General features: G+C 56.9%; 1 protein-coding gene across 20 annotated transcripts in view; it reads left to right on the plus strand.

Annotated features, from left to right (window-relative positions):
- NCOR2 (nuclear receptor corepressor 2) overlaps positions 1–24,028 on the plus strand; it is a 225,059-nt gene that overhangs the window by 15,658 nt on the left and 185,373 nt on the right. For all 20 annotated transcript variants that reach the window (XM_060118201.1, XM_060118204.1, XM_060118197.1 and 17 more), the window contains exon 2: positions 16,240–16,286. The gene's annotated coding sequence lies outside the window, so the exon portion shown is untranslated. The remainder of the gene's footprint in view (positions 1–16,239; positions 16,287–24,028) is intronic.

A 24,028-nucleotide genomic window follows, 5' to 3' on the forward strand; every position in this document is an offset into this window, starting at 1 on the left:
AGAGCTTCTCTCGCCTGAAGAGGAGGCTCTGGAGACCAGGCCCTGGGGAACCACTGCTCGTGGATAGGCTCTATGGGGTCTGGGAGGCAGAAAGGCTGCCACGGGGAGACGGTGGGAATGTTCTAGCCAGCCTGAGTCCAGGAGGCTGGGCTCTGGGCCACCGGCTAAAGTGGCGGCTGCCTTTTATTAAAAAAAAATAATAATAAAAATTACAGGTGACTTTCTGGTCATTTGAGTTTCCTCCCCAGAGACTGCCACTTCTCCACTGGACATGTGCTCGTCTAAAAATGTTGTCACACTTGCAAGGGCCTCTGCATGGTTTCCTGCACGGCCTGGGGCCCCCGTCTCATCTCCAGGCTGGGAAGATGCACGTGGCCGTGTCTTTCTGTGTTTGGCGCTCTGCAATTTGCTATTAGAATGAGCCACAGGACTCTGCCAGTTTTCTAGGTCAAAAGTGGTCGAATATTGACAGCTTTTATATAACTCAGCCTAGTAATTTCCTCTCCACGTTGAGACAGGCAAGCAGACTGGAGTGGTCCCGAGCAGGGATTCTGATGGCGTGGGTCCCCATCCCTCCTGGCCTCTTTCCAGCTGTGAGGTGTCACTCTGTGCCTCAGTTGCCCTATATGTAAAATAGGGACTGAAATAGTACCTATTTTCTAGGATCATTTTGAGGATTCGAAGTGTAATACACAAGGCGAATCGTGTACCTATTATTGTTATTTTTAAAAATTCCCTGGTGGTCCAGTGGTTAGGACTCCGTACTCTCACTGCCGAGGGCCTGGGTTCCATCCCTGGTTGGGAACTAAAATCCCTCGAGCTGCGTGGTGTGGCCAGAAAAGAAAAAAAAAAAAAGAAAAAATAGGATTTTGCAACGTGTTGGTGCAGTTAGATCTAGTTGATGAATTTTAAGTTCTGTAGAGATAGTATCTCGTCATGGGGATACAGGCCATGTGATTGGTGTATTCCCTAGACACCGCTTGGGTTGACTGCCGTGTTTGGAGCTTCTCTGAGTGCCTCCAGGTGCTCACGTGCTCTCCTCCTCCACGTATTCCTGGGAGTGGGACTGCTGGCTTGTGGCTCTTCCAGCCGATGCTGGCAGGTTCTGCAGGGGGCTCCCCTGGCTGGCCTTCTGTGGTGGGGTGTGAGATCTCCCCATGGCCAAGGCCTTGGGTAGGGCGTGTGGCTCGACAGCTGCTTTATGAAAAAGACTTTCTTGATTTTCAGAAGCAGAACCAACCTGTTCTCTGTATTTTTCTTTTCTTTTATTTCATTTTATTTTATCTTATTTTATTTATTTTTGGCCGTACCACATGGCAAGGGTCTTAACCGTTGGACCGCCAGGCAAGTTCCTGTGTTCTCTAGAAATTGGAAAATTAAGACACAAAAAAAGCCTGCACACACAAAAAAAAGAAAAAAATACAACCATGTTCTCACCACCCCCCCCCGCCCCGCCCGAGAGACAGACTGTTGGCATCCTGGTGTCTGTGGGTTTTGATGGAAAGGAACAGCTCAGACTGTTGCTGCCTGGAAGTGGGGAGAGTTCGGGAACGGGAAGCTATCTAGATTCTGCAGCCCGCACTTCTAGACCTGGTGGGTCGGAATCCTCAGGAATGGGGCAGGTAATTGCCGGCTCTGGGGTGGGGCTTTGAGTCAGTTGGACCCGGGACCGTCCTCAGCCCTGCAGTTGTTGTGTGACATTGGACACGAAAACCTCACCCCTGGGATCTCGTCCCCTTGCAGGGTTTTGTGCAGCTCTGCACACTGTAGGTGCTCAATTAAGCAGGATTTCTCAACCTGGGCATTGCTGACATTCGGGCTGGATACTTCTGTTTTGGCGGCTGTCCTGCGCACTGTAGAATGTTTAGCAGCATCCCTGGTCTCTACCAGTGGTACCCGCCACCCATTGTGACAACCAGGAATGACTGCCCAGGGTCCTCTGGGGGGCACAGACACTCCCCAGGACGCCTGTGGTACATGAGGGCTGTTAGGAGGGCAGAGAGGTCCCGTGAGGGAGTTTTCCTTGGTGTCTGTGTCCAGCATGTAGATTTTGTTCATTCAGATGTGCTCACTGGGTCCCTACTGTGTGCCAGGAGCTGTCCCAAGTGCGAGGATGTGGCTGGGACCACGCCAGGCATGAGCAACCCCACCCAACCCCCCAACAGGCATAGACGGGCACTGCCCACCTGCCCCGGCTTGGCATTGGCGTATGGTGGTGACTTAAGGCCCGTTCCTGCCTCAGTCTCCTCATCTGTGAAGTGGGGGAGGTGTTGCCCTGAGGGTTGCCGGTGATCCCGCAAGGAGCTCTGTCGCCTTCGTGGGCTGGCTGTTTCCTTTCCGGGCCTCAGTTTCCCTATCTGGAGAGTGGCATTTGTGGTAGCCCTTGCCTTCTGGGAGGCTGTGGGGATTAAGAGCCTCTTTGCCTGGGCACGGGGCGCACAGTAGGTGCTTTGTGACGGTGAGCAGGTGACCTGTGTGCACAGACTCGGAAGGCCAGTGTGCACACACCTGCCCTTGGGGGGGGCGCTGCAGCGGTCCTTGCCGGGCTGGGGCTGAGGGTGGGCAGGGTGTCCTCTCCATGCCTGGCTGCGAAGGTGGGGGTCGTGGCTGGAGGGGCTCAGCTGCCCTCCTCCCCGGGTCCCCGAGGAGCCGGCTCAGTGGAGATCCCTAAGGCGATTAAGTGGGTTCATTTGATCCGGAACGTGAACTTGAGCAGGCGGCTTATCTCCTGGAGATGAAAGCCCGGCTGGCGGGGAGCCACCTGGCCCACGCAGGGAGTGCGGGATTTTCTCCTCCATCCCCTGCCCAGCCGGGGCCTGCGCTGGGGCCTTTTACCCCCACCCGCCTCCAGCCCCTTCAGCCACATGCGATGAGGGACCGAGGGCCAGGTGCTTTTCCGGGTCTCATAGCGGCAGGCACTTGCCGCGTTCATTCGTTTGATCCTCTCAATCTCGCGAGCTAGCGATGATCGCATCATCGCTTTCCCTGTGTTACAGGCAAACAGCTAAGGCTCAGAAAGGTCGGCTAACTTACCCAGAGCCACACAGCATCCCGACAGCCCCTGATGATATTTAGAGCATATACTTGGAAAATCCCCTTTACTCCTTGGCACTGAAATTCCTCCTGCACACGGTCTTGACTTTGCACAGAATTAACAACGACAGTAACAACAGTCAGCGTACACTGGAGTATAAAAGGAAGTGGGAGGAGGTGCTGCTGGTTCCCACTCAGAAGGAGTAAGTGTCGATGCGACGCAAGTGAGATCAGAAACGTTTCGGTTCTGGAAACACATGAAAGTGATGCTAAAGAAGAAGCTGCTGTCTGGATCGGTTCTGGCAGGTTTTTTTTTTTTTAACGGCTAGGTTATTTGAAAATCGTGTGGAGAGGGTGACTTTCGTGGCGTGGGACTGTCCCACTGGCTGAGTGCCAGTCACAGGACAGCCAAAAACATCCCTGCCGGTTTCTGAGATGTTCCAGAGTGGGGACCCTGCCTTGGAGACCCCCTCGGCCCTGATAGCACAAAAACAACGATATGCTGTTAGTGGGGGGTGGGACCCCTGTGGTCGAGACCCTCCCTGCTTTCATAAGGGCAGACCAGACCCTGTGGTCCCCCTCCCCCATCCACTGTCTGGCTTGGCACCCACACAGCCTCCTCCTGGCCCCTGAATCCATCCTCTCTTGCCCCTGCTGTGCTCTCCATGCTGCAGGCAAAGGGATCCTGTCCGAAGGAGAATGAGAATCTTCAGCTCCTTGTCTCACACTCTCCCTTCCCTTTTTCCTCCTCCTCTGAGAATAAACCCAGAGGCCCCAAGGGTGCCGGGGAGCTGCTCACCCTCACTGACCCATCTCCTGGCTCTCGCTCCAGCCACATCCCTCCCCACCCCAGCCTCTGCACTCAGCCGCTGCACTTGCTGTTCCCCTACCAGGGATGCTGTTCCCTGCGATCGGCGTGGCAGCTGCCATCAGGTCTCAGCTCAGAGGTCACCCTCGGGAGGACCTCCTGGCTGCCCAATCAAGCAGCACCCGCACCCCCTGCAGCCACTGTCCCAGCCCCCCACTTAGGTCTGTAGTTGTTGATCGATGAAGTTTCTTGGTTGATTCCTTCCCGTGGTGTGTTGTCCGCCTTCCCACATCAGGTCACTTCCGAGGAAGCAGGAGCTGCCTCTGTCTTGTCAACTGCTAGGCCCCCAGTCCCTGGAATGGTGTCAGGACGTAATAGGGGCTTGGTCAGTTAGTGTTGGCGGCTGATGGGTCCCTTGGCAGCGAGACCAGCCCTGGCCTGACCTGGAGGAGGGGGAGGACGGGTCCTGGACACAGGTCCCTTGTCCCTCAAGTGGGTTCTACCCTGTCTGGAACTGACCAGACCAAGGGGCCGGCCCAGGGGAGGGTGGGTGCCACTGACTGCTATTTCCTGCCCAGGAATAGAGGCCCTTAAGGGTCAGGGTAGGGGTGGGGTCAGTGCAGCGACATAGCCCCCAGGATTCTTTTTTTTTTGCGGTACGCGGGCCTCTCACTGTTGTGGCCTCTCCCATTGCGGAGCACAGGCTCCGGACGCGCAGGCCCAGCTGCTCCGCGGCATGTGGGATCTTCCCGGAGCGGGGCACGAACACATGTCCCTGCATCGGCAGGTGGACTCTCAACCACTGCGCCACCAGGGAAGCCCCCCAGGATTCTTTGGCAGTGTCTGAAGACATTTCGTTTATCCCAGCCTGGAGGAGGTGTCACAGGCATAGCGGTTTGACGCCAGAGATGCTGTGAACATCTTCCAGTGCACAGAGCAGCCCCACAATGACGAATGATCAGGCCCAAGTGTCTTTAGCATGAAGACCGGGCATTGGGCCTTAGGAGCTCACATCTTGATTGTGCCCTGGGCAGGGGAGGGCAGGAACACCTAGATCCCCTTTTCATGCTGTGTCCGTATTTCTGTGGCCCAGAGCATGCTCTCCCCTCCCCTCCCCCCCGGGCACTTCCCTAATGGGGCTGATGGGGCGCTGGGTGGTAGACGAGGCTGGATGTGATCTAGAGGCCCTGGGGCCAGTTCACAGCTCGCGCCTAGTGGCTGTTCTGTGCCCCGTGTCCCCCACCTCCACTCCACCACAGAAGCAGGAACTTTCCAACACAGAGCCCGGCTGTGAATCAGCGCGACTCACTCTGGGCAGTACGTGGGGCCTGTGGGGCTGTTTTCAGTTTCTACCAAGTTTCTCACTGTGACTCAGTGTTGCCCCCTGGCCCGGTGACCCGGGCTTCTGAGCACCTGCTGAGCTCCTGTGGGACATCACAAAGAGCTGGCTTTGAGGCTGCCCTTTGCTGGGTGCTTTGGGCCTCAGTTTTCTCATCTGTGTAGTGGGAACAGCGAGGGAGCTGTTATGGGTGTTTACTGTCGTCAAACAGTGGATCCCAGGGGCCGCATGTGCCCAGGGTGTGCATGGAGGGAAATGATGCAGACACGAGGGGGTGAAAGCTGGGAGACTCACTGGGGGACTCTCACACAGGGGAGGACCATGCCCTGTATCCCCTCCAGCTCTGTCCGTGGAGGATCTGGGTGGAGGGCCGTGTGTCCAGGGGATTCTGTTCTCCAGACAGGCAGTCGCCAAGCCCGGTTGGGGATGGTGGCCTACGTCTCTCACTGGGTCATGCTTCAGAGGCTGGGGTGGGGGGTCTGTGCCCCAGGTATTCTCATCATGACCTGGCTCAGGGCTTGACCCTGGTGTCCTAGGTGCTGAGGGGCTGGGCTTGCGTCACTGGGGAGGTGGGCTGGTGAACCCTGATGGCGAGCTTGCACTGAGCACCTGCTGTGTGCCAGACTGCATATTTCCACACAAAGTAGCCCTTGGCATCACCCCCATTTTACAGATGGGGAAACCAAGGCTTGGAGGAGCAAGGTGACGGCCTCAGGCTTAACAAAATGGTAGAGCTGGGATTTGTGCCTGAGCCGTCCTGGTTTTAACTCCCCTGCTTATCACCTCCACCTTGTAGCAGAGGAAACAGCCTTAGAATTTAGGCACCGGCGTGGGGTCGCCCAGCTAGAACCTGGTGCAGCTGGGATTGGGTCCGGGTCTAGGGCCAGATCCGGGGCTTCTGGGACTCTGTGTATGGACTCCCTTGCTGGGCCTCTCTGTCCCCATCTGTGCAGGATGGGCTGGTCCCCCTGGTGCACGGGTCACAGATGCGGGGGTGGGTCGGGGCTGGTCTTGGGGAGCGGGCGTGTGCAGAGGTAGTTCTGTCGGGGTGGGGGAGGAGTGGGGTGCTCCAGAAGTGTGCAGAGACCAGGTCAGCGGGAACCACCCCTCCCGCCTGGGTTGCTGGACTCATTGGAATATCCCCTGGGCACCCCAGTGACAAATCTCTTTCACCATCTCTTGACCCAGAGAGTTAATTGCTTCTGGGGATAAATCGCTGGTTCCATGACACCCCTGCTCTCCCAGGCAGCCCCCAGCCCTGCCCTGCAGCCGCTAATGGCCCAGACCCTGCTCTTGGGCAGGGAAGCTTGGGGCAGGGTGGGAGGCTATGCAGTGGTTTTCCCTTCCAGCTGACCATCAGGCAGCGTCCTCCTGGGGGAACCCAGCAGCTGGCATTGTAGGGCCCTTGGCCTGTGCTCCGACAGGGTGGAAACTGAATTAGCTTTACAGAGAGCCTATGATGGGGCCTCTGAGGGACTTCCAGAGGCTTCTGGAAGTTTCCACCCCATGCAGTCCCCTGTGCCCCATTCCCAGAAAGCCCACTTTCTTATCTCCCACCCCTCAGGGGACTCCCAGGCGGAGGTGATGTGTGGTTAAAGTGGATGCCTGGATGCAAATCTTAGCTGTGGGAACCCTGGGTACACTTTCTTGCCTCTCTGCCTCATTGCCCCCATCTGTAAAATGGGGAGAGTCATAGTAACTCATGTGTACGGTGGTTGTAAAAATTAAACCAGTTAGTAATTTACAGGGCTTAGCACGGTGCCCACGCAGCGAAAGCCTCAGGGGAGCTCCAGGTGTCTGCAGCTGGCGATGCCGGTGGTGGACAGACAGGTAGACGGACAAATGGCTTCTCTGTGCTGCCGTCTTGGGCGTCCGCAGGCCTCTGAGCGAAGCCCCTGGCCCTCCCGGCCTGATCTGTGCTGCCTGCCCTGACTTGGCCTGTGCTGGGCCGGGAGCCAGGCTGCCGACACCCGTGTGGCCTGAGCCCCCGTCTGCCCCCCTTTCCTCCAGAAACGGTCGATATCCTGGCTCCTTCCTGGCGTCTAATTGCTCTTGTCGGCCTGCTGTCTCCGCAGATGGCCCCACGCCCCGTAGCGAGGAGGCGGGCGGGAGGTTTCTGAGCACTGTGTTCTGGGGCCAAATTGAGGGTGGAGCCGGGGGGAGGATGGGGCAGCCGAGGGAGGACGCCCGGGCCCCCATCTCCCTGCCCCTCCCTGGCTGTGCCATCTCGGGCAGGTTGCTGGACTTCTTTGGGCCTCAGTTTCCCCATCTGTGAAATGGGGTCAGGATAGACGGCCCAGGACCTGGCACACGGTGACTGTGCGTGCAGGAGGGGCTATTATTATCGCTGTGGCAACCATTGTGGTTGTTTTGCCTGTGATCAGCGCAGGTCTCTTTTGGGAACCCGGATAGGTGGACCTGGGGGCTGGGGGGCTTGTGGGCAGGACCAGTACTGATCCTCATTCTCCTCCTGACTGTGTGCCCCCCTTGGATGGACCTGAGCCCCCTGGACTGGGGCTGTGCCCCCCATGGTTGGATATGCTGTGCCCCCTTTGGGTGGGACCACGTGTCCCCCTCCGTTGGGCCACAGCCCCTCCTCCCCTTTTGTCCTCCCCCAGGCCCTGTCCACTCACATCCACACTGGCTGTGGCCTTGGCTTGGCTGCGCCACTGCCCTGCCCCCATGCCCTGGCAGTTGCTGGCTGCCGCAGTCTGGTGGGGAATCAGAGACCTGGGTGAACTCTCCATGATTGCCTCTCCGCAGCTTCAAGGAGAGCCGGCCTCAGCTGTCACTTGAGAAGGAAAATAAAATATCCCAGTGGCTCCTAAGTGGAAGAGCTGCCTCCCTCCCGCTCTGGCTGTCTGGGCTGCTTGCTACGACAGTGACAGGGAAGGGCGACACCCGGTCCCAGGGGACAGGGGAGACGTCCCGGTTCATCAGGTGTGAAGAGACGTGTCTGGCAGACCCAGGCAGCTCTGGGAGGGGTGTTAGGTCCCCCACACCCTAACGCCTCAGGGCCCTGGGCTGCTTCTGCCCTGGGTGCCTGGGTCACACTGTACCTGAAGTCCCCAAATCCAGCCTGCAGAGATGGCTTCTGGAAGTTATGCCTGCCCACTGGGGGCAATGCCCGGGTCTGCGGGATCGCGTTTAGGGCGTCTGTAGAGCACGTTTCGTGGCTTGCTCATGTTGGCCTCGTAGGGTTCACACTGCCACATGGAGGCTCACGTGGGCATCACTTCCCTCTCCTCAAAGTGGCGGGCATTGCAGCAGCCCCCGGGGCCTGGGTGATTTTGTAGAACTTGACCTGTGCCCACTGAGTGGGTTTGAGATGGGAAGGCAGGGGCTGCAGGTGGAGGAGCATCTTTTCTCCAAGGCTGGCTCGGGGACCTGGTTCCAGCCCTGAGGGTCCCGGGCAGGGACCTTGTCCCAGCCTCCTGGGCTCATTGGCAGATTGGTCGAACTTGACCTGTGCCCACTGAGGGGGTTGAGATGGGACAGCGGGAGCTGCAGGTGGAGCGTCTCCTCTCTGAGGGCCGGCGCCAAGGCTCCTGGGCTGGCACGGCAGAGCCTGGCAGGGGATCCTGCCCTGGGAGGAGGTGATGACCGCGTAGGGATATTGTGGGTTATTTGGGGCTCCTGCTTCTTGTCAGGCGCTGGCTTCTGGCCTCTGCACTGACTGGGGAGAGAATCGTGGAGATCCCGCCCCTCGGGGGTGAGGTGGGGAACCACTGAAGTGGGCGGCAGCCTGGCTGTGCGATTCCCCTCTTGGAGCCTCAGTCTGTCCATCTGGAAAATGGGTAGCAGCAGTTCAGGAGGCTGCAGGGAGGGTTAAGTCGGGTTACTGCTGCCTGGCTCAGGGTCTGAGAACACAGGGCAAGGGTACCACTAACAGTAACAGCGCTCAGCCCCGTGTGCACGGTTAAGGCCGCCTGGGTGCCCGCCCTGACTTCTCTCTTCGGCTGTATAACCCCTGGGACAAGTGACTCAACCTCCCCAAGCCTCAGTTTCCTCATCTTTAAAATGGGGATAATAAAATAACCTACCTGGGGACTTCCCTGGCAGTCCAGTGGTTCACACTCCACGCTTCTACAGCAGGGCGCACAGGTTCGATCCCTGGTCAGGGAACTAAGATCCCGCATGCCATGTGGCGCGGCCAAAAAAAAAATGCTGTGTAGACTTGAAAAAAAAAAAAGGGCTTCCCTGGTGGCGCAGTGGTTGGGGGTCCGCCTGCCGATGCAGGGGGCGCGGGTTCGTGCACCGGTCTGGGAGGATCCCACATGCCGCGGAGCAGCTGGGCCCGTGAGCCATGGCCGCTGAGCCTGCGCGTCCGGAGCCTGCGCAACGGGAGAGGCCACAACAGTGAGAGGCCCTCGTACAGCAAAATAAATAGATAGATAGATAGATAGATAGATAGATAGATAGACAGATAGATAAGCAAGCAAGCAAGCAAATAAGCAAGCCTACTTGAAAGGTTGTCGGGAGTTAAGTGAGTATGTAAAGGCTCCGCTTGGTGTCCTCACGGGAGTAACTAAACGCTAGTTATGGCCACTGTTATTATTGCCGTTGTTGTTGGTTTTGTGACTGCAGCCAGATTGCATGTAGCTGAGTATGAGGGAGTGTGGGCTGCCTGGAGGAGGAGGCCGTTGGGCTTGTGAGTGTGGGTGGGACTCGCATGGGTATGGGAGGTGCATGGGGGGCTTTTCAGCGGTGGGGAGTGCGGAGATTGGGTGAAAGACGGCAGGCAGGTCCAGGCCTCCCCCAGTGCCTTCTGTGATCCTGGCCCCACTGTGCGCTGGGCACTGTGTTAGGTCTCTTGTGAGTCGGCTGGGCCCACTGTGTGCCAGGCCTTCTCTCAGCCCTGCTGTCAGCTGCACCTCACAGCGTTGGCTCTACTGTGCTGAACCCTCCTCTGTATGCAGTCTCTTTTACTCTGAGCCTCACCCTGCTGTTCCCACTGTGCACCTGCCTTTGCGTCAGGCCTTGTGGCCTCAGTGAGGGATAAGGCAGGCCCTTTCCGGGAAGGCTCAAGGCCAGGCAGAGTTTTTGGATGAGGTGGCGGTGAGGGCCAGGATATGACTGGACTAACTGGAAAGGCTTATTCATCGAGGGGAGGGGAGAGGACATCATAAGCTGGGCTTTGAGGGATGTGTAGGAGTTCTTTGGAGAGACAACTTGATGTCACTTATACCAGGGCAAGTTGTGGGCACAGACCTGTCTGATACGGATCAGTCTGTTTGGCTGTGAAATGAGCACACTGGGGAGGAATTTGCCAGGGTCCCTGGGAGTGGGGGATTCAAGAAAGGGTTCATGTCCCAGCTTTTTTCTTTTGCTTCCAGCTGAGAGACTTGGGACAGGTGACCATTCCGTGCCTCAGTTTCTCTGTTTCCCCATTTCTCTTGGAGTGTTGCTGTGAGGGTCCTGAAGTGGGGAGATGCAGAAAGTGCTGACTGTGATTAATAAGCTTGTTGAGGTCTACGCCGTGCCAGGCACTGCTCTGAGGGGCTCTGCTGTATTAACTCATTTAATGGTCACAGCAGCCCTTCGAAGGGACACTGTTACCACCCCTCAGTTTATAGACAGCGAAATAGAGGCACGGGGAGATGAAGTGACTTGGGTGCCCAGTGCAGGACTGGCCGAGCTAGGACTGGCACCCCGGCAGCCTCCGTCACTGCCTTGCCCATCATCTGCAGGCACTGCAGGGGCTCCCTCAACACCCCTCTCCTTCTCACACGTGGAAAGTGTGCCTCCTGGGGCCCTGCCGAGGGTACGGCCCACGTGGCTGGAGGCCCAGAGGAGGCTGGGCTGGGAGGGAGGATTTGTTCTGAGCCCTGGCTTGTGCAATCACTTTTAGCAACCTGCCCAGGGAACAGGTGGAGGCAAAGGCCTGGTGTTGCTAGGGCCTCAAGGGGCCAGCGGGGTCGGGGCCTTGCCTCTGGGTGGCTACAGCACAGCCTGGTGGGAAAGGTTTGGAGGTACTGAGGTTCAGCTACCAAGCACTTGCCTGGCACTGAGACTTCAGCCCTCAGGTTCTGACCTTAGGAGAGATTCCAGTGCAGAGAGAGGCTGAGGCTTGGCCTGGGGAAGAGGACACCACCTCCATGGAGCCGACAGGGATTGACATGGAAGCGTCCTCCCTGGCCATGCCTCACACTGTTCTACTTGGCTATGTGTTAGATCCGAATGTGCCCCTCCCCTCCCGTGGCCTCGCCCTGGAAATAAAACCCAGGCCAGTATCGCGCCCCGCCTCGCCCCGTCCACCACTGCTTCCAGTTTAGCTGGGTCCCATCTCCAGGCCTCTGCATTTGCTGTGCCTTCCTCCTGATCTCTTCAGCCCTGGGTTCCAGTGTCACCTCCTGGGAGACCCTACCTGTCTTCTAGTCCTCCCCCCGTCCCCCATCCCGCCCGTCATTCATTGCAGGTTTATGCTGGTTTATGTCTGTTACTTCAGTCACTGCCCTTTGACGTCGTCCTGCTCTTTTCTTTCTTTGTATTTTATTTTTTTATTTTTGGCCTCGCCACACAGCTGTGGGATCGTAGTTCCCGGACCAGGGATCGAACCCTGTGCCCTTGGCAGTGAAAGCTTGGAGTCCTACCTACTGGCCCATCAGGGAATTCCCCATCTTGCTCTTTTCTTGATGTATGTGTGTGGTGTTTGAGTGTGGGTAGGTGTGACCGTGTCCCCCGAGGACCCTTGTCTTTCGTATTCATGGCCCCATCCCTGTGCAGGGCCTCCGTCAAGCTTGTCAACTGGCCGAAGGTTGATGCTGGTTTCCCAGTCAAAGCTGGACAGCTCTCTCTGGGTTTGAACCCAGCTGGCTCTGCCCTCCTGCACCTGTGTGGCCTTGGACTGCTAGCTTCCTGTCTCTGAGCAGGGTGGATGGACACTTTGGGTCAACTTCTGTGGCTGGGGTAATCTGGGTGGGCTTCCTGGAGGAGGAAAAAGGCAGTGTTATGCTGGTGCGGGGAAGGCAGAGGAGGGGTGGGAGGGCAAATGGCAGAGTTGAGGGCCAAAGCTCCGAGGGGGGCCTGATGGGGCTTGTTTGGGGGCCTGGTGCCATGTGGGGGCAGGTCTCAGCCCGTGGGCCCTGGGGAGCTGTTGAAGTGCTTAAGAGAGGGTTACCGAGGGCCTGGGGGAGGGGAACCCTTGGAAACCGTCCTCTTTCCTGTATCTGCTTTGCTGGGAAACCAGTCTGGTCAGCCCCCGTTCCCTTCCCTCCCCCACTCTCTCCCCCAGGGGTGGGGGGAGAGGAGGATGGGGCTGGGATTCAGCAGTTGGGCTGGGCCACGACAGGACCGAGGCTGGAAACACGGTGCGGGGGGCAGGCTCCCCCGTGGAGCCTTCCTGGGCCAAGTGCGTATGTGTGGGAGTGTGTGGAAGCACAGTGTGCGCAAGCATGCGTGAGTGTGAACAAGTGAGTGAATGAGGCCGTGAGTATGTGCGTGTGTGACTGAGGACGTGCAGCCGTGTGAGCACGAGCGTGACTGAGACCTTGAACGAGAGGCTCTGCCCCCTGGCTTGAGCCCCTTGCACAGGGGTCAGAGCCGCCCCCCTCCTAGGAGACCCAGGGACCCGGGGACCTTCTGGGCCCACGGAGGTCCCACTGGGTGCAGCTCTGCTCAGGGAGAGGTTGAGCCCCCTCCCTGCTGGGGGCGCCTGGGGTCAACCTGGGAGCGGCCACCTCCCCACTCCCGCTCTCCTTGTTCACGCCCAAGGAGGGTCCCCCGACCAGTGCCCCGGCTCCCGAGGCTTAAAGACTTGGTTCAAATCCTGGTTCTTCCCCTTCCCTTCCTGACTTTGAGTGAGTTACTGCTCAACATCGGCTTCCTGGCCTGGAAACAGAAGCCCCCGTACCTCCCTCCCTCCCGGGATGGTTGTGAGGATTACATGAGGTACCGGGGAAGCAGCCGGAGCACAGAAAGGCCACAGGAAGTGCATGTGGTTCTCCTCGCCCCCCACCCCCACCCCAGAGCTGTCGCTGTCCAAGCCGGGAGCCCAGCACAGCCGCCAAGGCTCCTCTTCCATCCCTCGCCTGCCCGCCTGAATTCTACTTGCAAAATGCTCTCCATCCCATCCACTTGTCCGCTTCCACCCTCACCCATCCTCCACTCCACAGCCCGCACGCACTCTCCAAATTCTGGTGGGACTTGTCGTTTCTCTGCATGCGAAACCCTCCTAAGGGTCTCCCTGCCCCTGGGAATAAAATCCCAATCCGAGGGGCCCTGCGGCGATCAGCCCTGCCTACCCGGCGTTCACACACACACTCACTCCGCTCCGTTTCCTTCCAGCCTCCATGCTGTGATCAGCTGTTCTCTGCCCGCATTCCCCATCCTCCATCCTCTCGCCAAGCGCCAAGCGCACCTTTCACTTCCCTCTGTGGGGCACAGCATGGCTGTCGCTTCTCCCTGGAAGTCCCCAAGTCTTCTAGGCTGGGAACTGCTCTCTGGACCTGCGTGTTGTCGGCATTGCTGGGAGATGCTCTGTATGGCCCCGTGGGGCCGGCCCAGGCCGGTCTTGACCTCACGCCATCAGGGGCTCTGCGTCCATTGGGGGACTGCAGGGGGGACTGGCTGGGGCTGGGAGAAGGTGGGAAGCGGGTGGGGTCTGATCTCCCAAGCCTTCCACAGTGGTGCCTGGGGAGAGCGCCCAGCCACCTGACCCTGCCTGAGCCCTTTGCAGGACCTGCTGCAGGGGGCTGGCCACAGAGGCTTCTGGGAGGCTGGGATGGCTACGGAGACATGCCTGGGCCTCCCTGTTTCCAGCCCTCCTGCAGGGCCCTGTCTCTCGAGCTGCCGCAGATGGCAGGACAAGTGTCAAGCCTGGAGGCATTGTAGCAAAAAAAACCTTAAAAGGACAGGAAGGTCGGGGCAGGGTCCTTCCCCATGAGCCGCCTGCAGCTGCCCCTTTTAGGGCTCCTTGGGGTCTTGGAGCTTAGCTGCCAGCCCCTGCCTTGGGGTAATACAACGCCCCACAGGAACTGAGTGCTGCTAGTGAGCCCACGCTGGCTCTGCAAGCACTTTACCTCCACGGCATCCCTGTAAGGTCGGTGTTTTTAATGTATCATCGTTCCCATTTTTAAAAATTAAAAAAAAATCTTTTGGCCACGCCATATGACTTGCGGGATCTCAGTTCCCCAACCAGGTATCGAACCGGGTCCTCGGTAGTGAAAGCGCGGAGTCCTAACCACTAGATCACCAGGGAAGTCCCCCTCGTTTCCATTTTAGAGATGAAGAAACTGAGGCTCAGAGAGGTGAAGCTACTTGTCCCAGGGTGCACAGCTAGGAAGGGCAGAGCCCAGATTTGAACCCAGGGAGCCTGGGCCCAGAGCCTGAGCCCTGCATGAGAGCCGGAAGCCGCAGCTCCACTCGCCTTTGATCCCTGCATGGGGGCAAGGGGTGCAGAAGGGGTTCCCTAAATGTCCACTCGAGGCTGAGATGTTTGCGAACGGACGGGTCTTGGAGACAGCCGTGGGGAGTGGGCCCATTTTCTGGATGGGAAAACCAAGGTCAGAGACTCCAAGGTCACAGCTGTCAGTAGAGGAGCTGGGACCACAGCCAGGGTTTTGATCTCTCTCTAGTGGTCTGCCCATTGCTATTTGTTTACTTGTTCTTTTTCTTGCAGAAGCTAACACAATAAAGAATGCATAGGGACTTCCCTGGCTGTCCAGTGGTTAAGACGCCACACTCCCAATGCAGGGGGCAGGGGTTCAATCCCTGGTCGGGGAACTAAGATCCTGCGTGCCACACAGCACAGCCAAAAAAAAAAAAAAAAAAAAAGAATGCATAAACACGTGGCTGCAGATTAATGAATAATTGTTAAGGAGTCACGTGCGCTCTTCTCTCCAGAGGTGATTAACATCCTAACTTTTGTGGGAATCATCTTTTTGTTCTAGTGTGACTGCCCCTGCAGACTGCCCCCTCTACTCGTGAAAGTAGCGTCTTGCCATTCCCAGAATCTTATAAATGGAATCCTCGCGTGTGCTTAGCATCTGAGTCTGACTTCACTCCATGTGGTTGTGTGTCTGTAGTTTGTTCCATTTTATTGTGGAGTAGTAGTCCATGGTATGTATGTACCGCTGTTTGTTTATCCCTTCATCTATGGATGGACTGTGTTCAGTTTTTTGTGACTATGAATAAAGCTGTTATGAACGTTCATGTACACATCTTTGTATGAGCATATGTTTTCATTTTCCTTGGGTAAATACCCAGCAGTAGAGTTGCTGGGTCATATGGTCACCCAAATGTATGTTTAACTTTGTGAGAAACTGCCAAACTGTTTTCCAAAGTAGTTGCACCATTTTGCATTGAAGTAGTGATGTCTGAGAATTCCAGTTGCTCTGCATTCTCATCAACACTTGGCATTGTCTGTCTTATTTTAGCCACCCAGGTGGGTGTGTAGTGGTCTCTTAGTTTGCACTTTCCTGTTGACTGATGATATTGAGCATCTTTTCAAGTGCTTATTGGCCATTTCTATATCCACTTCTGTGAAGTTCTATCAAGTCTTTTTGTCCATTTTTCTATTGGGTTGATTGGCTCTTATTTATTTGTGAGCATGCTTTTTATATTCTGGACACTAGTTTTTATTGTGCTGGTTTTGACTTTGAATGGTGACTCAGAAGTTCTTGAATGAGAGTCATAGGCCCACCCCTCCGTCAGATGTCACTTACTGACTTTTCATAGGGTCCTCTGGGAAGTTAATGGGGGATTTTCACAGCAACAGTGTGATCTGGGCCCGGGGTCCCTTGGGGGCTTTGATGGGGTGTGGGCTGCCTTTATAGCCACATAGTTCGGATTGGAATCCCAGCTCTGTGACTTCCTAGCTGTGGGACCTGGGGCGTGAGACTTTGATTCTCTGAACCTCAGTTTCCCCCTCTGTCAAATGGGTTCGCAGTACCACCTCATAGGGTTGTCGTGGAGAAACACTTGGCCTGATGTACACAGTGCCCCAGGTCCAGGCCAGTGGGCCTTGCCGTCTCTACCTGCACATTGATGTGGTCATACCTTAGCCCATTCATGGGGATGCTGCGATCCTTGCTAACAAGACCTGTGTTTTTCCCTGCAGGTCCCCCAGAGTCTTTGAGGACACAGCGTTGCTGGTGGCTGTTTCTGGTAGGTTCACATCTATCCCTCCTTGCTGTCTCCAGCGGATTCATATTGCTGGGACCTTCTCGTGGTCAGGGGGTCGGCAGTTGCCGGGGTGCCAGGTTCTGCTGGCGGATGTGGTGGTGGGCTCTGTGTGGCCTTGTGGGGTGGGGTCTGGGCAGCAGTGTTGCTCAGGGTGGAGGTTGTGGGTTCCCCTGGGACGGGGTATTTTCTGGCTGAGTGCACTGATGTGCAGATGGTGCCTGGGAGAAGGGGTTGTTCCAACAGTGCAGCTGTGTGATGGTGGGTTTTCTCTGTCTCTGGGGTTCATGGCCACATTGCTTCTGTGCCCTGATGGTGGGCTGCAGGCTCAGAGAGCGTGGAGCCTGTGTGTTGGCCCTCGAGTTGGGACGTTGGACATTGGAGGAGGCCCTCGGGCTGGACACCTGTGTGCCACCGCGGTCGCCGTGCCCAGCGGGAGAGCCGGGGTTCCAGTCCCGGCACTGCCACTTTCATGCCGGGTGCCCAGGACAAATCACTCATCTCCCTGTGCCTCCATTTCCCTGTCTGTAAACTGGGGTAATGAGTGTCCCCTCATAACGTTGCTGTGACAATTAAATGAGCTGATATGGAGCAGCGCCTGGCACAGAGGAGCTGCTCAAAAGCCCATCGCCACAGTGCTTTTCATGTCACCGTGTTTTGTGACCCTCACAGCGGTGCTCCAAAATGGGCTGTTCTCCTCATTTTATAACTGGGGAGACCGAAGCACAGGTGGGTCACCTGTGACATATCTCAGCTGGAAGCAAAGAGCTGGGGCTAATTCTTTGACTCTCCCAGGGAACCTGGCAGATTCCTCCCCAGTGCACCTATTTTACAGCCAAGCAGACCGAGGCCCATGTGGGGCTGGTCTGTGCCCACTGCCCTCCCTGTCCCCCCGCCGACCTGGTACATCTGACGGCAGGGACCTCCCCAGAAAGCTTCTCCATCAGGGGGAGTGGCGAGCGGTCCTAGGGGCACTGGCGGAGTTTGGGGTGTCAGGGAGAGGGAAGGCGGTCCAGGTGAGGGTCAGTGGGGTGGGCACAGGCTTGTTTGTTTTTTGTTTGTTTTTTTGGCCACGCGGTGCGGCTTGTGGAATCTTAGTTCCCCGACCAGGGATCAAACCCGGGCCCCAGCAGTGAAAGTGCCATGGAATTCCCAGCACAGGCTTGGAGGAGGGGATTCAGGTACTGGCCTGGCTGGTGGTAGAGGGAGGCATCTTTTATTTTATATTCTTTTCAACCAGGAGAGGCAAGTGGTCCCAGGCAGGGACCCTGGAGCCTGGCTGCCTGAGTGCATATCTGTCTGCCGCTTGTTATTTGCGTGACCTTGGGCAGGGTCCCGAGCCACCCAGTGCCTCAGTTTCCCCATCTGTAAAATGGGGATGGAATCAAATCCCCCCCACAGAGCTGGCGATTGTTGCTAAGGTTTTTGGTTTCTGTATTTTTGTCGAAGCAGCTGGGAGCCCCGGCAGAGGAGGGAGCTGAATCTGCGGGTCCCCTCCCTGTGTCTTGTCCTTGCCCCCCGGGGACAGGGTGACCAGCTGACCCAGGCCTGGGAGAGGCAGTCATGTGGCCAGAGACCCCTGTGGGCGTGGTGAGGAAATGCCGCACCCCCCCACCCCCCAGCCTTCTGGAGAGTCAGGCAATTGGGGGAAGCAGTGGAAACACGTCTGGAGGGTATGTGGGGTGCCTAGCCCCTGTCCGTGCCAGTGAGGAAGGGCTGGTCAGTGGGTGCAGCTGCTGGGGCGCAGGCACTGGCCCCCCGCAAATGACAGCTTGACCCCTTCCTGGCTCTGTGTCACCGAGCACTGTTCAGCTGCTGGGGCTCAGGACGTGGGGCGTTGGCTGCTGCGAGCACCAGTGCTTAGTAGGTAGGAAGTGCTCACTCAGCGCTCCCAGCATCCTTCTTTACCCCTTACCGACTGAGCTGTTCTTCTAGGGCTGGGAAGGGTTGTCAGCCGGGCCTGGCCCCAAGGAGGGCCAGAGGAGGGTCTGAGGAGCCCCCAGCCCAACCCTTGGCGTCCATGATGGGGTCAAGTTCTGGCACTTTCTGCTCAGCACTTCTGACTGCTGTTCCCTCATCAGGACCACACCAGTGCAGTAGGGACTGGAGGACAGTGTCCTGGGAGGGACAGTGGGGGAAGGTGGTTACCTGTGCAACCCCATTCTGCAGAGGGGCAAACTGAGGCCGAGAGATAGGAAGGGGCCTCCCTGAGGCTGCAGCGCCGAGAAGCAGGTTGGGGGCGGGTTTCGGTCCTTGTCTGTGACACCCAGCCCTGGACTGGCGTCCTGGGTCTCTGGGGTGGTTCTGCAGTGGGCGGGCCTCCTGCCGACCTGGGTGCAGATCCCAAGGAGCTGAGACACTTCTGTGCCTTGGTTTCCTCATCTGTCAAATGGTTGTCCTCCAAGGATTGCTGAGGGCACTGCTGGGCACGTCCTGGCTCAGGACTGGCTGCTATTGGGAGATTTTATTTTTCTTCATTCATTGAACGATTCTTTCTAAAGCACCTACTGTGTGCTGGGCCCTTTTCTGGGTGCTGGAGATAGAGCTGGGAATAAGCTGGACAAGAATCCCGTCCTCCCTGGGTGAGGCAGACAGTTCACAAGTCAGATACGTCGTGTGCCCTTCGGTGGGGAGCGCTGGGGTGAAGAACCAGCAGAGAGGGGGTTTAGGGAGTGTGTGGGTGGTCTGGGGGGTTGCAGTTTCAGATGGGGGGGTGTCAGTGTGGGCCTCCCTGAGAAGGAGCAAAGACCTGCAGGAGGAGGCAAGGGAGGCTGCAAGTCTCTGGAGGAAGGGCTTCCCAGGCAGAGGGAACAGCCCGTGCAAAGGCCCTGAGGCTGTGTGGAATGGGCCTCCTGGTTTGCAGGGGTCTGTATGAGTCAGGCCTTGCTCCTTTGTTCCTGAGCCTTTGGGGGCCCCCAGTAGGCAGGAGGGAGGGACAGCCTTGGAGGTTGCCTGCTTCCTGAGCCAGGCCCTGGGCCCCACAGAGATGGGTTTTATCTTGGAACATGGGGGACACCGGTGGTGGTCCACCCAAAGTGATCAGCCCAGCCGGGTTTTCTACCTGGCGTTCTCGGTGCCTTGGAAGTTGGAAGGAAGGCGGCCTTGCCTGGGGTGATCTTCCCTCCTTCTCCTCCTCTGCCTCTCGGTCCTCCATCCATCTACACCACAGACCTAATGGAGAGGCTTCCTCCTGTGGCTGAGTTATCTGCTTGTCACTCCAGTGGCCCACCCGAGGACGATAAAAGGGCTTTTTGTCTGCAGGCACTTAGCTTCCTCCTCTGGGGCGATCCATCACGTCTGAGGGAGGCCGAGGCAGACAGACGGGGGAGGGGGCGGCGGGGGTCCCTCCCCCTGCCGAGGAAGCCAGTGTTCCTGGGAGAGCCCCCTGGTAGGACCCAAGGGGCTCCTCAGCCCAGAGACAAGGCCTGTCTGGGGACGGGCAGGGGCGTCTGGCACGGGGGCCGCCGGGGGGCATGGAGGCCAGGCAGATGCTTTGGGTTCCCCTCCTGAAGACAGAGGCACAATATGGACCCCACACCCAGATGTTCCACCTTGGGAGGCCTTTTGAGACCCTCCTCATCTTGGGGGGGAGGGTGGGCTGGGTCTGGTGGGCTCGGAGTCAGGGGCAGGGGAGCAGGCACTTCTGAGAAAGAGCCACAATAAGAGGCAGAAGGGGAGACGTGTGGGTCGAGGAAGACAGAAGTCCTGGATGATCATGTAACAGCAGCAAGCGCTTCAGCACCGCACTGTCCTTATCCCCATTCTACAGATGAGGAAACGGAGGCACAGGGAGGTGATGTGACGTCCCCTGTGTGCAAGGGGCAGAGGGAGCCCAGCTCCAGAATCTTTTGTGAGGGTGGAGGTCCTGGGAGGAGGTGGCGTGTAGGCTTTGACCCTGCGGTGGTGGAGGTGGTGGAGGGGAACGCTGGGCATCCTGGGTGGGGAAGCTGCGTGAGTGCAGGGCACGGTGGGAAAGTGGGGTTTGCCCCAACCTTGAACCTCTCCCAGCGTGGTGCCTGGTAGTGAAGAGAGGAGGGGGGAGGGGTCGGGGGTGGGTGGAGGCTGAAGGTGGATGGGAGGGGGGCGGCCAGGCTTTCTGGATCCCCTGGGGAGGAAGATCAGGACCAACCAACCCGCAGGCAGACAAGTGGCCAGGTGTGTGTGGGGCGGCGGGGGGAGGTTCACAGGGCTGGGATGGGCAGAATCACACCTCTCTGGACTCTATTTGCCCCACCTGGGCAGTGGGTCGACGAGCTCTGCCCCTAGGTGGGGGGACGCTGGTCCCTTCATTGGGTGGAGGAGGAGGATGCATGGGTGGTTCTCTCTCCTTCCAGCTCAGGATGCTCAGCCCCGGGCAAGCTGTCCTTCCCCCACCCCCCTTCCCCTCCTCCCTGCATCCCCCACCTCTCCCTCCTCCTTTTTCCTTCCCCTCCCCTTCCCACAGCCCCCCTCCTTCTCCCCACAGGCCACCCTCAAATGACAGCAATTAATGGTGCCTCTGAAGGCGGGCTGGGAGGACGAGGCTGACAGTTGCGCGTGTCTGTCTGCGGCTGGCCCTCTAATCGGGCCCGGGGGACACCCCTCCTGCCACGGCTGCCAGGCGCTGCCTGCCTGCTCCGTCACTCCCAGGGCAGCAGGAGCCGCCTTCAGACAGGCACCTGGGGAGCTGGCACAGAGCCCCTCAGTCCCTGAAGCCCCCTCCCTGCCGTCCTTTTCCTATTGTCTTTTTTCTTACGTAAATGGGTGGGCTCTGGGGTGACCCTGTCCTGCCCCAGTTGGTGTATATGTGATGGCCTGACTGCCAGGATGCCCTTTGTCCGTCAGGATGTCTTCTCTGCCGGCCAGCTCCTGTCCCCAAGTGACCTCTAGGGCATACTGCCCCACCCTCAGGGCCAGCTCCTCCCCACAGGGCCCTCATCCTTTTGTGTCCGCTCTCCTGGGAGGAGTGAGTTGGGTGGAGTCAAGGAGATGTGTCCTGTCCCGGACAGCAGGCATCAGCTAAATGCTGGAACCCTGGCAGCCTGGACCCTTCAGTGGTGGAGGCAGCTACCCAGGCTGGGAGTCTTGTGGCCGGGGGCTTATGTATGGCGGGGGGGACAAGAATACTGGCCAGCCCTGTCCACACTGGGCCTGGAGCTTGCTTGTTCATCATTTAGCAGCAGCAGTAACGAGGCCCCTGCTGTATGCCAGGGCCTGCAGCAGGTACTTTTACCTTGGTTCATTTTAGTGTACAATAACTCTCCAAGGATCATGCTATTTATAACCCTGCTTTTGTAGCTGACAGGCAGAGAGGCAAAGTGATTTGCCCTAAATGACCCAGGAAGGAAGGGATAAATCTGGGATTCAGTCCTTACCTGACTTGTCCAGGGCTCATAAATCAGGGGCTTTGGGGGAACTTGAGGGGCAGTGAAGGAACCAGCAGACCTGACCTGGAAATGGGGATATAGTCCCTGGGCATGGGGCTTGGAGTTAGTAGTGTTAATAATATATGTATATATTCTTCTGTTACAGTTAAAAAAAAAATAAGCCTAATGAGATATAATTAACCTGTAATAAGATACACCCATTTTAAGGGTTCAGCTCCATGAGTTTTAACAAATGTAAACATGCATATAACCACCACCATCAGGTTGTAGAGCGTTTCCATCACCCCCAAAAGAATCTCCACCCACCCTGCACCAGAAGCAACCACTGATCTGCTGTCATAGAGGTTATAGAAACTTCTAGGTTTTCATAATAAAATTATCATAAAGTATGTACTTTTTGGTGTTTGGGTTCTTTTGCTCTGCGTGAAGTTTTTGAGATTCACTTGTCATCGTGTGCTTATATGATTCCATTTGTTTATCAATTCATGAGTTGATGGACCTTTAGGTTGCTTCTAGTTCTTGGCTATTAATGAATGAAGCTAGAAAGTCTTTAAACCACTTTGCTTTGTCTTGCCTTATTGCATTGGCTGAGGCCACAGGATAGCAATGACTAGCAGCAGCTGGGGGGTTTAGGGTTAGGTAGCTTGTGAGTGTTGTTCTTAATAATCCCATTTGACAGTTGTGGGAACTGAGGCTCTGAGAAGTCAGGTGACTTATCGAAGGTCATTTGGTGAGAGCTAGGTGCTCTTTCTCCTTCTCCAAGCTGGGAAGTACCAGCCCCATTGGCTGCACCGATGTGCTTGCTGGTCCAGAGGGTCACGTCAGGAATTGGTGACAGGGTGGCGGTGCCTAGAATCACCCTTCTTCCCCCTGGGTTTCCTCTGCTGGAGAGATGAAGGTGTAAAGGATGTTTTGCAGCTTCCGCCTTCTAGGTTGGCACTGAGCACTGCTGAGTGAATGTCAGGCTTTGCGTCTCAGTCACGGAGGTCTTCTGGGGAGCTATTTTGGAGCGAGGCAGGGGCATGGGGAGTGGGGGTGGGGACAGAGGAGGGGGTCCCCTCCTCCCTCGCCCGAGGGGTGTTAGCCAAGATGACTTTTCAGAGAAGGAGGCCTGTAAATTAAATAAGCAATCCCGTAAATAAATAAGTAATGAAGTTAGTGGGGTGCCTAATTACATCAAATTCATAATTATGGATGGATGCCTGCCCGATAATTGTACTTGTTTTTAATCTTCAGCTCTGACATGTATCTCCTTCCATCTGATAGGAATCCCTGCCCCCAGCTGGAGGGAGGAGGGAGGCGCTGCCTTTCTGGGATCCCAGTGAGCTGGGTGGTGCTGGTCCCCCAGACACCAGGGATCCAGGTGGACTTGTCTTTATCCTGCAGTTGGGTTTCTAAACCTTTTGAAATTGCAGCAAATGACAGCAGTAACAATAACAGGGTTTATCATAGTAAATCGTGTTGCACTTTACCTGTTAGAGTTTGTTAATCTTCCAACCCCCCTGTGAAGTAGGGATTGTTGTCATCCCTACTTTACAGACGAAGAAACTGAGGAACAAAGAGGTTAAGTGACTTGCCTGAGGTCACACAACCAGTGAGATTCGAACCCAGGCTGTCTGCCCCAGAGCCCGCATCCTTCCAGGTCTCCTGACTTAGCCTCCAGGTCCTGTTGTGTGGGTTACCTGGAGTGCCGTCTCTGCTGAGCGTGTGCCCTTTGAGGGAGATGCTAACTTAGGGTGGCTCAAGGCACCCAGAGGCTTAAATGCTGAAAAGATCAACTCATTCCTTCCAGGACTGCCGTAAATCCAAACAGAAACCATTCTGAGCCATGAAATAAAATTTTGTTTCATTGAATGACAAAGCAAGCCCATTTGCAGAAATTAAAACAGCCTCTTTCTAGATCTTCTCTTTCTTTTTTTGTGGCTTTGATTTGCTGGCTCTTTGGACACTCGTGTCCTGCCTGTGATAATGATCATTAGACCCATTTTCCAGATGAGCAAACGGAGGCTCAGTGAGGTGGAGGGACTTGAGTGAGGTCACACAGCAGGTGGGTGCTTTGGCCGGCATTCTAACCAGCTCTTACCACCTGGTTTGGGGCCACATCAGGTCCCTGGCATGGAGGGGTCTGCCTCTCCTGTCCGAGAAGTGAAGGGCCTGTGCACGCCAAAGGCTAGCTTCGCTGGGGTCCTTGCTGTGCTGGGTGGCCAGGAGACCAGCTGCACCCATATCATTTGGGGGACAGAAAGGATGGCAGTGGCTGGAGGGACAGTATTGTTCTCACAAGCCGTCTACGCAGACCCCAGACCCCCAGCCAAAGTCACTGCCTCTTTCACGGTGTGCCCTGTGTCTCAGACATCTGAC

The sequence above is a fragment of the Mesoplodon densirostris genome, chromosome 15, assembly GCF_025265405.1.
Source record: "Mesoplodon densirostris isolate mMesDen1 chromosome 15, mMesDen1 primary haplotype, whole genome shotgun sequence".
Classification (NCBI taxonomy): Eukaryota; Metazoa; Chordata; class Mammalia; order Artiodactyla; family Ziphiidae; genus Mesoplodon; species Mesoplodon densirostris.